Source organism: Panthera onca, chromosome D1 (genome assembly GCF_046562875.1).
Source record: "Panthera onca isolate mPanOnc1 chromosome D1, mPanOnc1 haplotype 2, whole genome shotgun sequence".
Classification (NCBI taxonomy): domain Eukaryota; kingdom Metazoa; phylum Chordata; class Mammalia; order Carnivora; family Felidae; genus Panthera; species Panthera onca.
Window position 1 is genome coordinate 46,666,731 of NC_138348.1, and position 6,278 is coordinate 46,673,008.

A 6,278-nucleotide genomic window follows, 5' to 3' on the forward strand; every position below is an offset into this window, starting at 1 on the left:
CAGCGAGGAGGTAAGGAGGCCAGGGAGGCTGCAAAGGCTTCACACCTGTGTGCGATTTGGAGGTTGTTTTCCTTTACAGTCTGTTAATGTCGGTGAATTGTGTTCAGGTGACTGGAAGTTTACTATGTGGGGGTGGAGAGCCAATTACTGGTTGGTGGCAGAACAAAAGACTTGTAAAATTCCCAGTGCTGCTGGGCTTGCCCGGCCCACAATGCCAACAGCACACAATCAGGTATTTTCAGAGGCACCTGAATAGAGCCTGTTATTTGCAGGAGGCCAGGTGAAGGGCTATTGTTTTGTATTATTCATCTCAGAGAATTTCATCTGTCTTAAAGGAACTCTTTTTCTGCCTGGGAGGAAGAGAAAGCACTTCCGCAGAAGAGCACAGCTTTATAACAGGATTCGTTGTATCAGAACTTTTCACCTGCAAGGTCTCTGTCGTTACAATCCTACGTGCTTCTACGTTGTTAGCAGGGTGGTTGCAGGGCTCTTTGCTGTGTTAGAGGCAGTGGTAAGCATCCAGATAAGGACATCCTTGAAAACATCACTACCCTCCGCAGCTCTCCGTTTTCTTATCTGTGAAAGGAGGGAGTAGGACTATGGGCCTGGCCGCTCCCTTCCTCCCTCCCTTCCATCAACATGCATTCACTGAGCTCCCATCAGACGTTGGGTGCAACTGTAGACCCTGTGGGGTGCAGAGATCAACAAAACCCGATTAAGCCATTGTGCCTGCCCTTGGTTAGTTTGCAATTTCGTGGGGGAAACAATAACCGAAATCACTGTGTTGTGGTTCAGGCTTTCATCATCTCTCATTGAAACCCCTTCAGTGGGTTCCTAACCAGCTTCCTTGCTTTGTTGGGTTTTTCCACCACTGTGGGGAAAATGTTTATGAAGCACATGTCCAATCTGGAGGCTGATATCCAGCCCCATAACACGACAGGGACCCCATGCCTCATTTCCTTTACTCATGCTATACTCTCCTGAAACCCTATGTCTTGCAAACTTAACCTTCAAGGTCTTGCATTACCTGCACCCACACCTTGATGGAAAGAACTGCTCGCTCCTACTGTACTAACCCCAATGTTTTTAAACACACCTCAGCTGTAGCGCTGATCACGGCATGACCATTTACCTGTGTGTCTCTTCTAAGAGCCTGTAAACTCCTATATTAGGAAGGGGCAGACCTGAATTAGTCGGCGCATGGCACTTAACTGGTACTGAATTAATGATTGTGAAGTCATCAAATGCCATAAGTGAGAAACGTGTTAGGAGAGGCACAGTCTCTGGGGAAATTCCTGGGTATAAATATAAGGCAAACACCTTTCTGCCCTGTGTTCTCCCAAGCCATAATTGTGCATCTGAAGGAAACTCAGAGAGCAGGGACCTGGGGACTTTCTTCTAGTATTGTGAACAAGGAAACAAAGCATAACACATCAGTCTTATCCCCACCATACAGCTTTACAAATCTTGTCATTTTGCCCTGTTTGCTTCAGATGTTTTTGTTGTTCTTTCTTTTTTTTTTAGAAACACAACCATTATAGGTAATCATAACCCCGAAGGGATACATTCCCTTTCCTCATGAATGGTGTTCTTCATGGTGCTTAACATTCTAATATATATTTTTACACCATTACCATACAGGCATATATTTCTAAACAAGGTTTTGTAATGTTTTTCATATTTCTAAACATTAATTTGATATGAATTCATACTGTGAAATTATGATGTTTTACCTTTGTCTTTGAGATTGATCCATGTTGATATTTGAAAATTATTCATGAGGGTCTGCTTTGTTGATTAGTATTCCACTGAGTGACTGTAACACATTTGATTTGCTCATTTGCCTGCTGAGAGACATTTTTTTTTTTTTGCTATTATAATTGATATCACGAAAACATCCTGTGTATATCTCCTTCTGGACGTGTAAGAGTTTTTCCTACATGTGTAGAATTGGTATGGCTGGATCATAGGGAATATTTATTTTCATCTTCACTAGGTAGGAACACATTGCTCTCCTAAGGGATCCTGCCTATTTCCTGCCATCGGTGCTGTCTTACCCAGAATGCACCAGTGCAATCCACAGTTGGCGTTATCAGACTTTAAAAGTCTTGCCAATCCGATGGGGATAAAATACCTCATTGTTATTTTAATCTGCATTTTCCCAATTACGGTGGAGGTGAAGCTTATGTTTATTGAACATTTGGGTGTCATTTATTTGTGAATTTCCAAGTCATACCTTTTGTTCATTATATTCTGCTAGGTGGCCTTTTCCTTATTGATTGTAGAAGTTCTTTACTTATTCGGGATATAGTCTGCATCTCATCTTTTTATTTGGTTGTGTCTTTCCTTGAACGTTTGCCTTAATCTTAATTTACAATAAATTTATTGTTTCCTTTATGGTCTGTGGGTTTGTTGTTGTTCTTTCTCTCTAAAAAATATTTCCTTACCTGAATGCCATAATTATAGCCTTTTATATGTACATTCTGTTCCAAAAAGTCTCACATTCTTTTTTTTTTCTTGAGTTCCATCTTGAATTTTCACTTCTCCGTATGGAAACCAATTATCCGACCTTGTTTACTGAATGGGCTATCCTTGGTCATATGTCAGGTATTCGGATACATGTGGGTCTATTTCTGGGCTCTCCCCTCTATCCCATTGGTCTATTCCATTCCTGCACGAATTCCTTCAGATCAGTGGCTTCCTCATAGGCCTTAATAGCTGGCAGGGTCAGTCTTCTTGTTTTTCTTCACAGTCACTTAAGCTATTCTTTGGCCTTCTCTCTCCCACGTGAATTTTAGAATTGGCTTGTAAATCTTTATTGAGATTTTGGTAGGCATTTTGCTAAATTTACATACTAATTTGAGAGAAATTCTCACATTTGTGGTATTGAATTTTCTAATCCGTGAGTCAGGTAAAGCTCTCCGTTTTCTCAGGTTTCCTTTTGTGTGGGATGTGGCCATGAGCCCCGGAGCACCATTCCCAATGGAAGAGTAAAGTGCATCTGAGAAAGCGATCACCGGGCGTGGGCAGAGCCCAGCCAGCAGGAAATGAGAGCAGGCTGTTCAAACGGACTGCCAAGGTTTGGCTGCTTCCTAACCCCACTGTGGCAGATACTACCAGTGCTCCAAACCTGGGGTTCTCAGCTGCCTTCCAACCTGGTTCTTTAGGCAGTCCCCCCACCCCCATCAGAGCTGGTGATGCCGAGTGATGAAACCACTATGCCACCCCGCCTAAATCTCTCAAAGCAGAGAGGCATTTGCTGGGACCCTATGACATCCCAGCACTGGTGGCTCTGAGGGACTTTGCAGGCCTGCATGGGGCTCCGGGCCAGCTGCCTTCCACAGACAGAAGTACGGGCACATAGTACCCAGGAGCTTCTCCCTGGAGAAATGGTAGATTTCAGGCAAACCAAAGCGCTGAGTAGACTGAACAAGGGCCTACTTTGCCACACGATCTGGTTTTGACTTCTCATTCCTGCTACCAGGCTCCTCTGTGTTTGTAAGTGCAGAAGCCCTTGGGATCTGGTCCCCGAATGCCTGGTAGTGGAAGCTCTTTATGTTTCCTTACACCTTTTATGGAAACAAATCACTACAGTCTATTATGGAAAGATGACAACAGAGGCTTCAGGATCTCCACCTTGCTCCCCCTGGACCTTCTGCATGTGGTGCACAGGAGGGGCTTACCTGACGCGGGTTACAGTCGGAGAACGTGTCTTCAGTACCCATCACATGTCAGGCACTGGGTTAAGGGCTTAAAAGATACGTCTGCAGCACAGCGACACGATCATCTTCCTTTTGAGATGAGAAAAAAAGGTGCAGGGAGCTGAAGTGACTCATCCCACCAGGGTCCCACAGACAGTCGGTGAGAGAACTGGGAGCCAAGCTCAATCTACCTGTGGCCGTGGAATCCAGGTCCAGTGCCATGAACTCACTTTCGCCTGTTCCTGACGAGAGGGAGAGGGAAGAAAAGGGAGACACAATGGAAGGAAGAGAGGGAAAGAGGAAGCTGGGGGTGGGGAGGGAGGGAGGCTGGTGGAGTTGGAGGCTCCAGGCCTGCCCCCCTTTTTCCTCCCCCAAGGTCTGCATCCGGGGGTCCTGTGCACCTAGAAGTCCCATTACCACAGTCTCCCAGAGTGCTCCTGTTTGCCCTAGGACGAAGGAGGGGGGAGGACAGATCTTCACAGCCGAGGACCCTCTCTGAAGGGGAAGGCACAGTTCATGGAGGGCTGGCGGGTGCAGAGGAGAGTCCTGAACCCAATTAGCAAGATAACCTGACCTTTGCAACAAGGCCGGAAAAGCCTTAGCCACCCATGACGGCTGTGGCCTGGGAGGGGGGCTCGGCTAAAGACCAAAGGGAGTACTAGAGAGGCGATCTGAAGAGTATAATTGGGTTAAACATTATAAAAACAAACAAACTCTTCCAGACATAGAAACATGTATCTCGAAGGGTGGAACTCAAAATTTTCTTTTCTCTGTTCAGGTATTCTACTATATGCAGATATTACAGTGGGTATAATTCTCTTTCTCTTGCTTCATTTGCTGGATGTTGCTAAGAGATCATCCCACCTCTCAGCGGATGGAAGGGACAGGGTGTATGTGAGCAGAGAGAGTGGCTGTGGGCGCGGGGAGGCCACCGCAGGGAGGAGCTGGCCTCCTGGGAGCAGATGCTCAGGTGAGGTGCATATTCCATAAGGCGCGTTACTGGGCCATTACCTCAGCCAGGAAGGAACACTCTGGACTTTAGAATTCACTTTTACCTCCCTCTTCCCTGCTCCTGGCTCCCCAGAACTCCTCCCTTTCTTGATGGCTCCTGAAGGAGTTCTAGAAGGCCGTCTCTTGTCCCCAGATCCCTGGGGTACGGGCCTAACTGGAAACCACTCTGGTTTGCCCCTCGGTAGGAAATGAGGCAGACAGGATGTTGGTGCCAAGGCAAGCCAAAACCCTGGTCAGCATGGGAGGCGTCTGCAAGCTTCCTGCCATGAGCAGCTGGGCTCAGCTACAAGGCATGCTGGGACAGGAGTAGTGGGAGCCGGCCCCAGGGGTGACGGACTGGCTGCTGCCCTGGCAGGGGCTCCAGGCAGGTGGGCCGGGCTCTGACAGAAAGCATCTCTGGCATGTGCCAAGGGTGTGTGTCCTCAGGTGGGCAGCAACATCTCCTCTCCCAGGAGTTCTGTAGTTCTTCCTCTCCAATTGCTCAACCTGTGCCGATCCCTGTGCGATTACTTGAGGACCCAAGGAGGACAGACAGAAAGCAGTGGTGCAGGGGAGAAGGGACCATGCCAAATCTGCCAAATTCAAATATCTCTGTTATCCTTTGCCACAATACTGTTGCGCAGCTGTGGCTGCTTCTGGCTCCCAAATGTGGCGCCAATCATGTCGCGCAGCCTGCATTGTTTTTTGAAATGTGATCTTGCCATTTCCCCATCAAGAGGCGACATCTATTTCTTTGCCCTCTTGAATTTGGGAGGATGCTATGACTGTTTTGACCCATAAAATATGAGGGAAGTGATGCTGTACCAGAACCGGCATAGCCCTTCACCAGCCTGGCGGCTTCATCTTCCTGCCTCTTGGAAGCCAGTGGCCGTGTTGTGAGAGGCTCATGCCACATGGAAGGGTCATGTGCAGTCAGTAGCCCCAGCCAGGCCCCCAGATGACAGCCAGCCTCAAGCACCAGCCATCTGCCTGAGCCATCTCAGACCCCCGGTCTAGTCGAACCTTCAGATAACTGCAGCCCCCATTGCCATCTGACTGTGATCATATAAAAGACCCCAGGTGGGAACTGCCCAGCTGAGACTGGTCAATGCGAGATCATAATAAATTTGTATATAATAAATTGTTTTAAGCTACTAAGTTTGGGGGTGGTTTGTTACTCCACAATAGCTAGCTAGATCAGAAACAGTATATCCAAAACATATGCCATAAACCAACACCACGTGGGGCACCTGGGTGACTCAGTTGGTTGAGCGTCTGACTCTTGATCCCGGATCTGGTCATGATCCCAGGGTCATGGGATCGAGCCCTGCATTGGGCTCCCTGCTGAGCATCGAGCCTGTTTAAGATTCTCTCTCTCTGTGTCTCTGTCTGTCTCTCTCTCTCTCTCTCTCCCCCTCTCTCCCTGCTCGTGCTCTCTCTCTCTCTCTCTCTCTCTCTCAAAAAATTAACTAATTGTAAAAAAAAAAAACAGGGGCGCACCTGGGTGGCTCAGTAGGTTGAGCATCTGACTTCGGCTCAGGTCATGATCTCACAGTTTGTGGGTTCAAGTCCTGTGTCGGGCTCTGT